We start from the raw sequence: 17,858 nt of genomic DNA, 5'->3' as shown, positions 1-17,858 counted from the left end.
ATTAATATAGCATATGGCATATGTGAAAGACGTTGCTTAGGAGAGTGGTGTTTCTCTAGCATACATTTTCTGGCAGAAGAGAAAACCAGAGTCCATAGCCAGATTAAGGGGGGGGGGGATCCAGGACATACTGTACCCCGGGCCCCGCTGACATCAATAGCTTTCCCTCTTATGCAGCAGCAGAACCAGAAAGCCAGAATGTGAGCAGGACAGTATACAGTGCAGCCAGAAACACAGGAGTATCAGATTTCATGAACTGTCGATGGAGCTTCCCAACCAGAGGATAGATAGGATGGTGGAGAGAGCTGTCAGTGACACAGGGTGGGATTCCTGTGTCACTTATAGCTCTGTCCACACCTGGGTGTCTAAGACCTGTGTAACTTGTTATCTAATGATTGTCGAGACACACACACGCAGTTCTCATGAGTCCTGTCCCAGTGTGTAAGTAGTACAGAGGCTGCTGCTATTTTTGCATGTGATTAGATAAATTATAGATTTTATTTTTCTGTGTGTATTTTAAGGTTAAGTTGTCTTTGTTCCACTACAACAGGCATTCCCAACCGCGGTCCTCAAGGCACACCAACAGTGCAGGTGTTAGTGATATCCAGGCTTCAGCACAGATGGTTAAATCAAAATAACTGAGGTACTAATTACGTCACCTGTGTTCAAGCCTGGATATCATTAAAACCAAGACTGTTAGTGTGCCTTGAGGACCGCGGTTGGGAAACACTGCACTACAAGAACATTTTATGAAATAGTTGTCTTTCAATTAGGTGTTTAGTTTAAATCTAATATACACCATTGGGCTAAATTTAATATACACAACCCATACATCCCAACATGACCCATTCCAGGAGGGACAAAATGCTCTCTACCTGGACTTCCAGGTAATCACTTGTGTTGGAACACCTTTCTGTCACAACTGAGGGCCTGAGCTGACGGGAGGCAGCCTCAGTTGTAGGGGCTGAGATGTACCGGAACCTGGGAGGTTGTATCAGACCCCTGGACATGTAAGTAACATGAATAACAACTGCCCGAAGGCGTGACCACGACAACTTGGATAAAAGTCAATGATGTTTATTATGACAACTCCGCAACACAGCAGCAGTAAAAGAAAACGTAAAAGTCAGCAAAGAATAAATACAGTTCCTGGGTACTACAGGATGGCAGGAGCCACAGGGCACTGGTAGTGTGAGATAGTTCTTATGATCTTCTAGATGGAAAGTCCTTACCAGGCCCGACTGTAGCAATGGAGATAACCCAGGATTGTGCCAGCTGGTGTTCCAGGAAAAGCTGGGTTGCTGAAGATAAAACAGCTGCTGTGGATACTGGCTGGAACCAGACTGTTGTTAGCACGGAGTGGATACTGGCTGGAACCAGTTAAATAATAAATGAACTTGGGAGCGATGAAATATGAACTGAAATGTAGAACTTGAGAGCGGAGAAATAATAATATCGGTGGAGAGTGGTAAAGTGTAGAAAGGACACCGGCCCTTTAAGGGAAGCTGTACTCTGCTGGAAGCTGAGCTGGAAGCAGGTAATGTTGTAGCTGGAAACAGATGAATCCACAATGGATTGGAGAGTCAGGCTACACCGCAGGTGGAATGCTGGTGCGGGTCTCTATGGTGGAAGTCTTGAGACAGGAGCTGGAACCTGGAAGACAATCACAGGAGAGAGACAAACAGGAACTAGGTTTGACAACCAAAGCACTGACGCCTTCCTTGCTCAGGCACAGTGTATTTATACCTGCAGCAAGGAAGGGATTGGCTAGGCAATTATGCAGATTATCAATACTGAGAACAGATTGGTGGAAATGATCAGCTGACAGAATCCAAGATGGCTGCGCCCATGCAGACACTTGGAGGGAAGTTTGGTTTGTAATCCATGTGGTAATGAAAACAGTAATGGCGGCGCCGGCCACCGGAGACAGGAGGCGCCAGGCTGACAGATGCACATCCAACCACGCGGACACAGCGGAGGCCGCGGCTGACGTAATCGCCACTCAGACACTCTGCATGCAGAAGTTCAGGGACGGCGGCGGAGGCCGCGGGAGACGCCATGCCAGGTGTAATATGGCGTTTACTGTGACAGCGTCCCAGAGTGACAGGAGAGGATACAGGAATGTACACATCAGGATAACAGATGGGATCCGGTCCTGGAGCGCTGAGCCAGCCTTAGGAGGCATCTGATGGGTAAGAAATGGCGTCCAGATACCCGGATCGTGACAGCACCCCCCCCTTTAGGAGTGGCCCCAGGACACTTCTTTGGCTTTTGAGGAAACTTGGAATGGAATCTCCGGACCAAGGCAGGAGCATGGACATCAGAAGCATTGGTCCATGAACGTTCCTCAGGACCATAACCCTTCCAGTCAATAAGATATTGTAGTTGACCGTAACGGTGACGTGAGTCCAGGATCTTGGCCACTTCATACTCAATGCCTCGTTGAGTTTGGACTTTCGGAGTTGGAGGAAGTGAGGAATGAAACCGATTCAAGATCAGCGGTTTCAACAGGGAAACATGGAATGTCCTGGGTATTTTTAAGAAGGGAGGCAACTGGAGTCTGTAAGCAACAGGATTGATGACTTGTTCAATCTTGAAAGGACCGATATAGCGAGGTGCAAACTTCATACTGGGAACTCTTAACCTCAAATTCTTCGTGGATAACCATACCCGATCACCCACCTTGAGAGCAGGGACTGCTCGACGCTTCTTATCCGCAAACTTCTTGTACCTGAACGATGCCTTGAGCAGAGCTGATCGTACGCTCTTCCAGATATTGGCAAACTGATGCAAGGTGATATCCACTGCGGGAACAGAAGTTGCTGGAAGCGGTTGGAACTCAGGGACTTTAGGGTGGAATCCAAAGTTAGTGAAGAATGGTGTTGAAGCAGATGAAGAATGATACTGGTTGTTATGACAGAACTCGGCCCAGGGAAGTAATTGAACCCAGTCATCTTGAGAGGAGGACACATAGATGCGGAGGAAGGCCTCCAAGTCCTGATTCACCCTCTCGGTTTGACCATTGGTCTGAGGATGGTAAGCCGTGGAAAACTTTAGCTTGACTTGGAGGACTTGACATAAACTTCGCCAGAATTTGGCTGTGAATTGAACTCCTCGATCTGAGATAATTTCTTCAGGAAGACCGTGGAGTCGGAAGATCTCTTGTATGAATACTTGAGCCAACTTGGAAGCTGACGGAAGACCGGTGAGAGGAATGAAGTGTGCCATCTTGGTGAACCGGTCAACTGCCACCCAGATGGCATTGAACTTGTTGCACATGGGTAAGTCTGTAATGAAATCCATCGACAAGTGGGTCCATGGTCGACGGGGAACGGATAGTGGAACCAGTTGCCCCGCAGGCGACTGGCGGGATACTTTATGTTGGGCACACTTTGGGCAAGATGCAATAAACTCCAAGACGTCCTTTTTCAGAGTTGGCCACCAATAGGACCTAGAGATAAACTCCAGGGTTTTTTGGATACCTGTATGTCCGGCAAAACGGGAAGCATGGGCCCAATGCATGAGCTTCTTCCTTAGCATCGGCTTCACAAAACTTTTCCCTGATGGGGGCGTAGAGTCCATCCCTACCGTGGAGAATGCCAACGGATTTATAATAGGATGCTTGTCTGAAGACTCTGACTCATTTTCTTGCTCCCATGAGCGGGAAAGGGCATCGGCCTTGCGATTCTGAGAGCCCGGACAGAACTGGAGTTTAAAGTCGAACCTAGAAAAGAAAAGTGCCCATCTGGCCTGACGAGGGTTGAGACATTGTGCGCCCTTCAGGTATAAAAGGTTCTTGTGGTCTGTAAGTATGGTGATTGAATGAGAAGCTCCCTCCAACAGATACCTCCACTCTTCTAGAGCGAGCTTGATGGCTAGCAACTCCTGGTCGCCAATGGCATAGTTGCGCTCAGCTGGGGAGAACTTCCGGGAGAAGAAACTGCAAGGGTGTAAATGGCCATCTTTAGCCCTCTGAGATAACACCGCTCCTACTCCAACGGAGGAGGCATCCACCTCTAAGATGAAAGGAGAGTCGATGTCAGGCTGTTTCAGAACAGGCGCAGAGATGAACCTTTGTTTTAAAAGATGAAATGCTTGCATGGCTTCTTCAGACCACTTGGACGGGTTAGCACCCTTCTTAGTGAAAGCAGTAATAGGCGCCACAATGGTGGAAAAGTCTCGTATAAACTTTCGGTAATAGTTGGCGAACCCTAAGAACCTCTGGACCCCTTTGAGGGTTAAGGGTACCGGCCAATTTTGGATTGCTTGTAGTTTCTCAGGATCCATCTCTAGTCCGGAACCGGACACAATGTACCCTAGAAACGGAATGGACTTGACTTCAAAGACGCATTTTTCTAATTTGCAATAGAGATGATTGACACGGAGACGGGACAGAACCTCTTTAACCCAAAAACGATGTTCCTCTAAATCGTTGGCAAAAATGAGGATATCGTCTAGATAGACCACGACATGACGGTATAGAATGTCTCTGAAGATCTCATTGACAAAATGCTGGAAGACAGCTGGAGCATTGCTCAATCCGAAGGGCATGACGAGGTACTCATAATGTCCGTCACGGGTGTTAAAGGCGGTCTTCCACTCGTCACCCTCACGGATCCGGATGAGATTGTATGCACCTCGCAAGTCCAGCTTTGTAAAGATGGTAGCTCCGCTAACTCTGTCAAAGAGCTCAGTAATCAGGGGTAAAGGATAACGGTTCTTGATGGTAATGTCGTTCAAACCTCTGTAGTCGATGCACGGCCGCAGACCACCATCTTTCTTTTTTACAAAAAAGAAGCCTGCGCCGGCTGGAGAAGAAGAAGGTCGAATGAACCCCTTTGCTAGGTTCTCTTTAATATATTCCTCCATAGAATGCGTCTCAGGCAGAGACAACGGATAAGTTCGGCCTCGAGGTGGAACCTTCCCTGGAACGAGATCAATCGGACAGTCCCATTCTCTATGAGGAGGAAGGATATCAGCAGAAGCTTTACTGAACACATCCGTGAAATCTTGATATGGAGGAGGTGGAACATCAGACGACCTGGGGGAGGAAGAACAGACAGGCAATACTTTAAACAAACATGTCTCAGCACAGGAGGAACCCCATGCCAGGATTTGCGTAGTCGTCCAATCAATTGTAGGATTGTGAAGACGGAGCCATGGAAGGCCCAGGACCACAGGATGTGTGGCTCTTGGAATCACTAAAAAAGAAATAAGTTCGGAATGAAGAACTCCCACTCTCAGACGAACTGGTAGAGTCCTTAAAGAAATAACTGCATCAAAAATTTTGCTGCCATCCACTGCAGTTAAAGAAATGGACGAAGGAAGTCTCTCGGTGGGTAGGGACCACCGTTTAACATAGGCTTCGGTAATAAAGTTCCCAGCTGCTCCGGAATCAAGGAGGGCAATGACGTTCCGATAACGTTGAGCAACTTGAAGCGAGACTGGGAAATTACAATCTTGAGGAGATGGAGAGGAGATCATTACTCCTAGCCGGCCCTCTCCTTGGCGAGCTAGGATTTGGAGTTTCCCGGACGTTTGGGACAGGCATTAATGGTGTGAGACGGAGCTGCACAATAGAGACAGAGAAACTCGGAGAGACGTCTTCGGCGCTCAGCAGGAGTTAAACGGGAACGGCCAAGTTGCACGGGCTCATCTTTAGATGGTGACAGTTGACGAGGAGGAGGAGCAGAAGATTTTGGAGCAGATGATCTTCCACGCTCAGTTGCTCTCTCTCTGAAACGTAAATCAACTTTCGTGCAGAGTGAGATTAGCTCATCTAACTTAGAAGGTAAGTCTCTGGTAGCTAACTCATCTTTAATACGCTCAGATAAGCCATGCCAGAATGCAGCATACAGGGCCTCGTCGTTCCATGCCAGTTCGGATGCCAGGATCTGGAACTGTATCAGATATTGTCCTACAGTACGTGACCCCTGGCGTAAACGGAGAATCTCGGATGAAGCTGAGGTTACCCGGCCTGGCTCGTCGAAGATGCGCCTGAATGTTGACACGAAGGCAGTGTAGGAAGATAGCAGGGTGTCGGACCTCTCCCATAACGGTGATGCCCAATCAAGGGCTGAGCCACTGAGAAGAGAAATAATGTAGGCAATTTTTGTACGGTCACTGGGAAAATTGCCAGGTTGTAGCTCAAACTGAATCTCACACTGGTTGAGAAATCCCCTGCAGAATCTTGGAGATCCGTCAAATTTTGCTGGCGTTGGAAGATGAAGACGTGGAGCAGAAATGGGTAAGGTGGGTGGGGTTATAGCTGGAGTCACTGTGGTTGACGCACCAGACGCGCCTGATCCACGGAGAGTTGTCTGAATCCCATCCAGCCGAGTAGAGAGATCCTGGAGACAGAGGATGATGTGGCCCTGTGCAGCCTCCTGATGTTCTAGTCGGGCTGCCAGTTCTTGCATCGGCCTGGCCGCTTGATCCTGGTCTCCGGCTGGATTCATTAGGCCAGTGCTTACTGTCACAACTGAGGGCCTGAGCTGACGGGAGGCAGCCTCAGTTGTAGGGGCTGAGATGTACCGGAACCTGGGAGGTTGTATCAGACCCCTGGACATGTAAGTAACATGAATAACAACTGCCCGAAGGCGTGACCACGACAACTTGGATAAAAGTCAATGATGTTTATTATGACAACTCCGCAACACAGCAGCAGTAAAAGAAAATGTAAAAGTCAGCAAAGAATAAATACAGTTCCTGGGTACTACAGGATGGCAGGAGCCACAGGGCACTGGTAGTGTGAGATAGTTCTTATGATCTTCTAGATGGAAAGTCCTTACCAGGCCCGACTGTAGCAATGGAGATAACCCAGGATTGTGCCAGCTGGTGTTCCAGGAAAAGCTGGGTTGCTGAAGATAAAACAGCTGCTGTGGATACTGGCTGGAACCAGACTGTTGTTAGCACGGAGTGGATACTGGCTGGAACCAGTTAAATAATAAATGAACTTGGGAGCGATGAAATATGAACTGAAATGTAGAACTTGAGAGCGGAGAAATAATAATATCGGTGGAGAGTGGTAAAGTGTAGAAAGGACACCGGCCCTTTAAGGGAAGCTGTACTCTGCTGGAAGCTGAGCTGGAAGCAGGTAATGTTGTAGCTGGAAACAGATGAATCCACAATGGATTGGAGAGTCAGGCTACACCGCAGGTGGAATGCTGGTGCGGGTCTCTATGGTGGAAGTCTTGAGACAGGAGCTGGAACCTGGAAGACAATCACAGGAGAGAGACAAACAGGAACTAGGTTTGACAACCAAAGCACTGACGCCTTCCTTGCTCAGGCACAGTGTATTTATACCTGCAGCAAGGAAGGGATTGGCTAGGCAATTATGCAGATTATCAATACTGAGAACAGATTGGTGGAAATGATCAGCTGACAGAATCCAAGATGGCTGCGCCCATGCAGACACTTGGAGGGAAGTTTGGTTTGTAATCCATGTGGTAATGAAAACAGTAATGGCGGCGCCGGCCACCGGAGACAGGAGGCGCCAGGCTGACAGATGCACATCCAACCACGCGGACACAGCGGAGGCCGCGGCTGACGTAATCGCCACTCAGACACTCTGCATGCAGAAGTTCAGGGACGGCGGCGGAGGCCGCGGGAGACGCCATGCCAGGTGTAATATGGCGTTTACTGTGACAGCGTCCCAGAGTGACAGGAGAGGATACAGGAATGTACACATCAGGATAACAGATGGGATCCGGTCCTGGAGCGCTGAGCCAGCCTTAGGAGGCATCTGATGGGTAAGAAATGGCGTCCAGATACCCGGATCGTGATACTTTCTTATCAATGAAATAGTTCAACACAAGTGACTACAGTCATATATTAGGAGGTAAGTCCATGTAAAGAGCGTTTTGTCCATCCTGGAATGGGTCATGTTGGGTGGTACGCACAATGTTATATACAGCCCCCCCTCCCTTCCACCGGGGGCCCTCCTGTCTAAAGTGCCCCAGGCCCCCCAATGCTTAATCCGGCTCTGCTGCCAACGGTGCCCCCTACCCCGCTGTGCTATGGCCCTCATCCCGAGTTGTTCGCTCGCAAGCTGCTTTTAGCAGCTTTGCATACGCTAAGCCGCCGCCTACTGGGAGTGAATCTTAGCATAGTAAAATTGCGAACGAAAGATTAGCAGAATTGCGAATAGACACTTCTTAGCAGTTTCTGAGTAGCTCCACACTTACTCGGCAACTGCGATCAGTTCAGTTAGTTTCGTTCCTGGTTTGACGTCACAAACACTCCCAGCGTTCGCCCAGACACTCCCCCGTTTCTTCAGACACTCCCGCGTTTTTCCCAGAAACGGCAGCGTTTTTTCACACACACCCATAAAACGGCCAGTTTCCGCCCAGAAATACCCACTTCCTGTCAATCACATTACGATCACCAGAACGAAGAAAAAACCTCGTAATGCCGTGAGTAAAATTCCTAACTGCATAGCAAATTTACTTGGCGCAGTCGCAGTGCGAACATTGTGCATGCGCAATTAGCGGAAAATCGCTGCGATGCGAAGAAAATTACCAAGCGAACAACTCGGAATGACCACCTATGTGCGGTGTACACACCTAGTTATGGCCCTGTAGCAAACATTGGGTATAGGCCGCAGATGGAATTGGTTGAATTCATACATAGGGACAAGGCCAGTAACATTAGAGCTTACCAAAAGGGTCAGTGCTGTTAGGTGTGATGGAAGGCTATTTGCTGGTGCAAAAGCATGGATATGCCAGCAATGACACCATAACTTGCCTCCCTCATGACCTAATCTTGCAGATTTTTGTATGTAGCCCTATGGGACTGTGAACAAAAATCAGTGTGTATTCTGTACTGTAATATCCAGAAATGTAAGCAAAAGCACATCTGGTGAGACACTAATGGGACGTTACACTTTACAGTATGTACAGCCAATGAACAATACATTGCGAAGTGCATTGGCTTGTGTGTACAGATGCTGTCTCTGTGAACAGCATCATTCATAGACCTATCACATTGGCCTTGCAGGATGGCAGATTCCAATATATCGTGTAGGTGTACTGGTGACCAGCCAACTCGTTATGCTTCCCACAGGAACCACAGACAGTGACATCATAAATGGACAATCAAATTTTAAGGCCTGCACAGTTGTGATGTCTGCCCAGATTTATTAAGTGGCTGATCGATAAGTGTGTGTGCTTCCCAAATCAGTTGCACTGACGGCGGGTTGGCCGACAGTGATTTGGTCAGGTGTGAACCCATCTTTCTATATATATATATATATATATATATATATATATATTCCCTTTGTTTACTATCTTATAACATTTGGGGCTAAGTTTGGTTTTACATAGTGACTTTTTACCTGCTCTTTGGAAGCGTTTATTGTCTAACAAATAAAATGTATGGTTTTTTTTTTTATTTCATGTTCTGCCCCAAATCGTACACTACTTAACCTTTCCTTCAACAGTGACAGTTTAGAATTGTTTCTTCTGGAAAAGCCATACCTCCCAACATGACCCTCTCCAGGATGGACAGAATGCTCTGCTTCTGGACTTTTCACTTAATGTATGATTGTCTGCACCTGTGTTGAACAGGATAATGGATAAGCCTAGGTTCACACTATGCAATTATCTGTCACATAATCTGCCAGATTAGCATGTTGGAATGAAAATTTGGTAATGGATGAGAGCAAATGGCAATCAACCATTTGCTCCCAAAAGCTGCAAAATGGACAAAAGCAATCGTGCGTCCAAGTTGGTTACATTTGTGTTTAACCAATTTCTATGAACAACATGTTTTGTTAGTTTTCCAGTGTTTGGGAGCAAATGGTAGATTGTCATTTGCTCTCATCCATTACCAGATTTTAATTCCAACCAGCTAGATATGGCAGATTATCTGACAGATAATTGTATAGTGTGTACCTAGCCTTATACAATTATTGGGCCGATTTGCCAATAATTGGGACATCGACCTGATTTATTGTATAGTGTGTACCAACGATTGTGTCAGCGTTTCGACGCTAATAAGGGAAAATCTTGCACACACACCCGAACAATCGATTTTCCTATCAATCGGCTCAGACCAAAAATATCTGCCGCAATCTCCAGATATTGAGCAGTGTGTGTGCGTTCTCAATAATCTACCCAAATTTCCTATGTTTCTCATACGTCCTAGAGGATGCTGCAGACGCTTCAAGAATCATGGGGTATAGACGGGATCCGCAGGAGACATGGGCACTTTAAGACTTTGAATGGGTGTGAACTGGCTCCTCCCTCTATGCCCCTCCTCCAGACTCCAGTTTAGATTCTGTGCCCAGTGAGACTGGTCACACACAGGGGAGCTCTACTGAGTTTCTCTGAAAAGACTTTTGTTAGGTTTATTATTTTCAGGGAGCACTGCTGGCAACAGGCTCCCTGCATCGTGGGACTGAGGGGAGAGAAGCAGACCTACTTCTGTGAATTTCAAAGCTCTGCTTCTTTGGCTACTGGACACCATTAGCTCCAGAGGGTCTGATCGCTAGGTACGCCTAGATGCTCGTTCCCAGAGCCCGCCGTCACCCCCCTTGCAGAGCCAGAAGTCAGAAGACGAGTGAGTAGAAGAAGATCAGAAGACATCAGTGACGGCTTTGAGGTACCGCACAGCGGCTGTGCTGTGCGCCATGCTCCCGCACACACAGGCACTGAAGGGTGCAGGGGGCGGGGGGGGCGGGCCCTGGGCAGCATATAAATCCTCAACAGAGACTGGCAAACGAATATATAAGTGCCCAGGCACTAGATTTAACCCCCGCTAGTATAAGTATATGTAAGAAATAGCGGGCTGAAGCGCGCCATTAGGGGGGCGGGGCTTACCCCTCACAGCTCTTTTCAGCGCCATTTTCTCCTCACAGAGACGCTGGTCCTTCCAAAACACTGCTGTACAGATCACAGTGAAAAACGAGGGGGGGGGGGGGGGGGCACAGTTTGGTGCATTATAAGTTAAAAATAAAAAAGCACATTATATAATGAGCGCTGTGCAAATGAGCCGGTAAACTCCTTCTGTGTTTCCCTGACAGAATGTACTGGGGTCTATCCCTTATAGCCAGTGTAATGTGTTTTGGTACACGTGTGTTGGCATATCTGAAGCTGAGTGCTCTGCCACAAACGGCTGTGGGAATGACTCTCTCGGCACCGCCGACTCCTAATGGTACTTGGTACATGTGAATGTCAGTAGATGTATGTTCTTCCCAAGAGAAAACTATATGGGAGACACAGACGTGTGGTGGTGACCCTGTCGGCACCAACAATATCTGACTGGGTAAAAATTGGCATGATAATGTGATGCATATCAGAAAGGGCTATACCTATATGTATGTATAGTAAAGTTGCATAGGTCTGTGGCACGAACACAGACGTAGTAATATTTATGGAGGGTGTCATATTCATAGAATAGATTTCCCTCAGACCCCTCGGGATCGCATAAATGTTATTTTGCCCAGTTACTACTCCCGGAGATCGACACGAATACTGTTTCTTATGTCGACCATAATGTTTCCTGACTAGATCCATAAAATCGGCATTCAGTACATGTTTCATACACATTAAGAACGTATTAACGTCACTAGGGACCCTGCTGTTCCTGTCAAAAGGGATATTTATATATGAGTTATATATACCGTATATACTCGAGTATAAGCCGACTTTTTCAGCACAGTTTTCTATGCTGAAAAAGCCCCCCTCGGCTTATACTCGAGTCAGCGGCTGCAGCAGACGCCGTGGGCTGTGTGGGCGTCCGCTGCAGCCGGCTCCAGGGACAGACACTAGAGGTCATTATTGACCTCTAGTGTCTGTGCGGCGTTGCTATGGGAGAGACGTCATGACGTCTCTCCCATAGAGATGATCGGGTGCCGGGAAGCCGGCGCGGGCGGCCAGACGGAGCGGCGACCAGACGGAGCGGGGATCCAGATGGAGCGGCGGCCAGACGGAGCGGGGATCCAGATGGAGCGGCGGCCAGACGGAGCGGATGAACAGATGGAGCGGCGGCCAGACGGAGCGGAGCAGCGCAGCAGCAGAAGAAGCGGTCGGGAAGCAGGAGCGGGGCAGTGGTAAGTATTGTTTTAGTGTGTGTTTATGTTTGTAAGCTGCAAAGAGGGCACAGTAACAGGGGGCAAACAAAGGGGGCACAACAACTACTGGGGGCAAAGAAAGGGGGCACAACAACTACTGGGGGCAAAGAAAGGGGGCACAACAACTACTGGGGGCAAAGAAAGGGGGCACCACAACTACTGGGGCAAAGAAAGAGGGGTCATAACTACTGTGGGCAATGAAAGAGGGGGCACAATACTGGGGGCAAAGAAGGGGCATAACTACTGGGGGCAAAGCAACGGGGGCATGTTTTTATCTGTCACTGGGGGTATATGTGGCACTGGGGGCACAACCCTAGAAACAAACATTACCCCCTGGCAACAAGCATAACACCTACCGCATAAAATCCCTGGCAACGAGCATGACACCCTGAGCATGAAAACCCCTGGCACCGTGCATTTCCCACCCTAGGCTTATACTAGAGTCAGTAATTTTTCCCAGTTTTTTGTGGTAAAATTAGGTGCCTCGGCTTATATTCGGGTCGACTTATACTCGAGTATATACGGTATATAGATATTTGTGTGTATAGGTATATTTAAAGGTGTATATATATGTATATATAACATTTTTTAGAATGAATGCTGAGGTAAAGTTATTCCTTCTCATGTGCTGAGCGGCCGTGACAAGATGTTTTCAAATCCTCAAGAGGATTCCAAGTGTTTATTCTTTTCCCGCCGTGGATAGAATAAAGTGAGAGTGACCCCCTGTTCCACACGGGGTCCTGTCACAAAGGATCGTAGGCAGGAAGATATGTGATACTCTAATTATGTGTCCGCATGTACGTTGATTATACTTGCATTACGTGCGCATAGGGGAGTAGTTGTATGCAGGGTACTCCTTAAGTTTGGTCATATCTATAACATTGCAGCAGACTGCCGTGTGACCACAAGGGATATAGGACTCTTGGGTTCGCGGGCCAATTCCATGGCGGTCTCGACTAGGAGGGCGTTGTGGATTCACCAATGGAATGCTGAGGCTGACTCCGAGAAGAACTAGAGTCTCTTCCCCATGAAGGTGAAACCTGGTTTGGGGATGGCCTTGTTAAGTTGATCTCGGTAGATACCAATGGTAAGTCTACCTTCTGCCCTATGTTCCCTCACAACGGTTGGTGACGCATTATTGTAGGTTGCAGTCATTTCGACCGAATAGTTACGGATTTCCCTTTCGTTGCAGGTAGAGGAAGGTGAAAAGGTAAGAGGTCAGCAATCTTTTCAACTTCGCAGACACAGAAATCATCCTCTGTTTCTGCCACATCCACCGCATGACGCTGGGTCTATCTTGCGGGAGCCAACACCGGTGGGACCACGTATAATACTCTTCAGTCAGTCCTGGAACGGACATGGACCAGTGAGTTTAAGAATAGAGTCTCAATGGGGACATACTGCAGTTTCCAGACGTTTCCCCGCACCGATTTTTTCAAATAGACCGTACTGATTCTCCTCTGGACGGGGAGGTAGTATGCAACGCCATACAAGAGTTGTGTCAGGATCAGATCATTGTCCTGCTGTCCAAGTCACACACAAAAAAAAAAAGAAGCTGCTATTCAAGCTTTTTCGTGCTCCCGAGGCCGGATGGCTCGGTCAGAACAATCCTATCTCTAAAATCCCCAAAATTTCTACTTAAGAAGTTGAACTGCAAGCTGGAATCTCTCAGCGCAGGGATCTCCAATCTGAAAAAGGAGAAAGGGGGTCTAATTACGGTTTCTTCCGCATTAGGCTTACCTGGGTTTGCTATTCAGGATTGTCATTACCAATTCACCGGAGTGATGGCGATATGATGGTTTTCCTTTGATAGTAAAAGAGTCATTATTATTCTGTACTGGGACGCTCTCCTGATTACGGCCAGGTCAAGAAACCAAGTGGTGAAAAACATTGCATTCTCCCTGACAGTTCTTCAACAAAGTGGTTGGCTCCTGAACTTGCCAGAATCACTGTTGATCCCAACGACGCGGTTTGTTTCTTCCAGTGGAAAAAGCTCTGAGGATCTAGAGTCGGGTCAGATCTGCAACAGGATCAAGCCATCATTACATTTCATTGAAGAAAAAGATGGTTGCGGCCTACGAGGCCATTCAGTGAGCAGGTTAAATGCCAGAGTGTTTTTAGCAGGACCAGTTGGACAATTGGTCCGGTTTCCTCCTGGGATAATCCTGTTTTTTTCAAGACCAGAGTTTCACTCCTGTGGTAGCGGCCCAGTTCTCAAAAGCGCAGGTTCGGGTTCCAGGACTGAATCCTAGGGACCACAGATGCATGCCTTAGAGGCAGGGGAGCTGTCACACAGGAGGAATACTTCCAAGGAAGAGGGTTAAGTTAGGATACTTGTCACCACATTAACGGTCTAGAGGTAAGGGCTGTTTATAACTGTTTTCTACAAACAAAAACCGACGCAGCAATGGCAGAAGCCAGAAAGATTTTCCGCTGGGCGACGAAATCATATGCGCGCTCTGTCAGCGGTGTTCGTTCCAGGGGTGGACAACTGGGAAGCAGGCTTCCTCGGCAGACACGTTCTTCATCCAGGAGAGTAGTGTCTTCATTCAGAGGTTTTCACAGAAGTGACAAGTCGTTGAGGGATTCCTATAATAGACAAGATGACGTCTCGTCTCAATAAGAAGCTTCAGAGATATTGTTACAGGTCAAGGGACCCTCAAGTAATAGCAGTGGACGCCCTAATAACTCCCTGGGTGTTTCAGTCAGTCTTAGTGTCCCCTCTGCTTCTATTTTTTTCCAAAAATGCTAAAGATCATAAGTAGAACAAAGGTTCAGGTGATCCTCATTGTTCCAGACTGGCCTAAGAGGACCTGGTATCCAGATCTTCAGATGAACGCCGGATCCTAGCCAAGAGGATATTTCCAGTGAAGTCATCCCTACTTTTCTTCAGACCAGTAGAGGAGTAACGTAAAAATATTACCACCGTATTTGGAGAAAGTATGTGTTTTGGTGCGAATCCAAGAAGGCTTCTACGGAAGATTCCAGTGGGATCATTTTCTCCTTTTTTTCACAAGATGGTGTGGATGCGGGTCTTAAGTTGGGCTCTATTAAGGTTCAGATTCAGCCTTATCGGTTTTATTCCAAAAACAATTGGCCTCCTTTACAAAAATTCGAACTTTCGTAAAAGGAGTGTTACACATCCAACCTCCCTTTGTGCCCCCCTGGAGATCCATGGGGTCTTAATTCGTCACTTGGAAAGTGGCCCGGCTGTTGGCCTTGGCATCCGCAAGGCGGGTGTCAGAATCGGCGGCTTTGACCCACAAGTGCCCCTATTTAATCTACCATACGGATGGAGCAGAGTTGAGATCTCGTCAGCAATTTCTGCCAAAAGTGGTTTCATCGTTTCACATGAACCAACCTATTGTGGTGCCAGTGGCTACTGCAGTCTTGACGGAATAGAAGTCTCTCGATGTGGTCAGAGCTTTGAAAATTTATGTTGCCAGAACGGCTCAGATTAGGACAACGGAGGCTCTGTTTGTCCTGTATGCTCCCAACAAGATTTGGGCTCCTGCTTCCAAGCAGACTATTGCACGCTGGATCTGTAATACGATTCAGCAGGCTCATTTTACGGCTGAATTGCCGTTACCGAAATCGGTGAAGACCCATTCTACCAGAAAGGTGGGCGCATCCTGGGCGGCTGCCCGAGGGGTCTCGGCATTACGGCTTTGCCGAGCAGCTATTTGGTCGGGTTCAAACACCTTTGCAAAGTTTGATACCCTGGCTGGTGAGGACCTCTTGTTGGGTCAATCGGTGCTGCAGAGTCATCCGCACTCTCCCGCCCCTTCTAGAGCTTTGGTATAAACCCCATGGTTCTTGAAGCGTACCCAGCATCCTCTAGGACGTATGAGAAAATTAGGATTTTAATACCTACCGGTAAATCCTTTTCTCTTAGTCCGTAGAGGATGCTGGGCGCCCGTCCCAGTGCGTGCTGTATCTGCAGTTATTGGGTATGGTTACACACATGGTGTGTTGCGTTTAAGTCAGCCTGTTGCTGACGTTATTCATGCCATGGCATGCGTTATGCTGTTATTGGTTGTGTTTACACACAGGTTGTGTTATGCTTTATGTCAGCATATTGCTGCATAATCTTCATGCCGTTGGCTGGTGTTCTATTGAATGCCATGTTCTGCGGCATACTAGAGGTGTGAGCTGGTAAGATGCTCACCGTGGTTTAACAATAAATTATTTCCTCTAAATGTCTGTCTCCCTGGGCACACTTACTTAAACTGGAGTCTGGAGGAGGGGCATAGAGGGAGGAGCCAGTTCACACCCATTCAAAGTCTTAAAGTGCCCATGTCTCCTGCGGATCCGGTCTATACCACATGGTTCTTGAAGTGCCCCATCATCCTCTACGGACTAAGAGAGAAGGATTTACCGGTAGGTATTAAAATCCTGTTTTTCCTCTCACTTCATCATCCTCATTGTGGGCGGACATATGCAAATGCAGCGTGACGTGGCAGAAAATTGGTAACTGAAAAACATTTTTTAAGTGTGTAACTCGGATATTTTTGCCTACAATTTCCTGAAAAATCGTCCGATTGTCTGGCAGACCAAAATAAATCTGCCAGTGTGTACCTATCTTTAGAAAGGTGTTTCACCACAGGTGATGGCAATCATACAGGGGGAGGGAAGTCCAGGAGCAGAGTGTTCTGTCCCTCCTGGAGAAGGTCATGTTGGGAGGTATGGAAAAGCTACCAATACATGACTAAAGTCCCAGTACATAAAATATTAAGAAACTAGGTTGGATTTTCACATGCACCTCATAAAACACCGGAATTTACCAAGGATTCATATTCTTAATTTCTGCCGACAATTCAGAAACACTGCCGCAAAAGTATAGAATTACTGCCGCAAAAGAATGGAATACATAAATACAACTTTAAAATAGAACTGCTTTCGCCTGGCATGTTTAGAGAATCTGTGTAAGTGTCTGAAAGAGTTAAAGGTCTGAAAAAAATAAAATTGTGTGGAGTCCCCCCTCCTAAGCATAACCAGCCATGGGCTGCTTGAGCAGGTCTTGGTTATTAAAACACCAGGGAAAAATTGCATAGGGGTCCCCCAGTATTTTGAAAACCAGCACCGGGCTCTTGGACCGGCCCTGGTTCCAAAAATATGGGGCAAAATGAACGTAGCAGTCCCCCATAACCAGCTGCGGGCTCCACTAACCAAGAAGATAATGCAACAACCGTGGAATGAAAGGAGTCACTCGTCTCCATTCACTTCTATGGTGGGAACTGCTTAATTAGAAAAACCACAAGAGTTGTCCCCAACTGACCTTGTGGTTACCCCCTACCTTCTTTTTCCCTTGTATTTTTGGAACCAGGACTGGTCCAAGAACCTGTTGCTAGTTCTTCAAATCTTGAGAGAACCCAATGCAATTTTCCCCCTAGTATTTTAAGAACCAGGACTGGCTCAAAGAGCCCGGGGCTGGTTACACTTGGGAGAAAGGACCCCACGCAATTTAAAAAAAACAGTTTCATTACTTAACACAATGATGTGCACATGGATCTCACTGATCCAGCCAGGGTTTTTGCCTTCATGTTCGGCAGTGTTTCACAATACTCCCCCATAGGAAAACACGAATGCTAGAAACACAGGAGCTTAGTAAATAAACGATTTTGCCTTAAAAAATTACACCCTAAAACAGCCGATGTCAGCCGAGATTGCTCTCGGTCAAAATCGACTGAAACATGAGTTTATTAAATTTACCTCTAAGTCTACAAAAACCTTTTGAAGCAAACCTAGACCAGGAAGGTGCAGATAACTGGTTCTTAGGATGTTT

The 17,858-nt window shown here is 47.3% G+C and overlaps 1 protein-coding gene across 1 annotated transcript in view; it reads left to right on the top strand.

The window, feature by feature from the left end:
- The window catches only part of UGGT2 (UDP-glucose glycoprotein glucosyltransferase 2), an 813,961-nt gene that overhangs the window by 430,149 nt on the left and 365,954 nt on the right, over positions 1-17,858 (top strand). The window lies entirely within an intron of this gene.

The sequence above is a fragment of the Pseudophryne corroboree genome, chromosome 2 (assembly GCF_028390025.1).
Source record: "Pseudophryne corroboree isolate aPseCor3 chromosome 2, aPseCor3.hap2, whole genome shotgun sequence".
Classification (NCBI taxonomy): domain Eukaryota; kingdom Metazoa; phylum Chordata; class Amphibia; order Anura; family Myobatrachidae; genus Pseudophryne; species Pseudophryne corroboree.
This window is presented reverse-complemented; position numbering and strand designations above follow the sequence as displayed.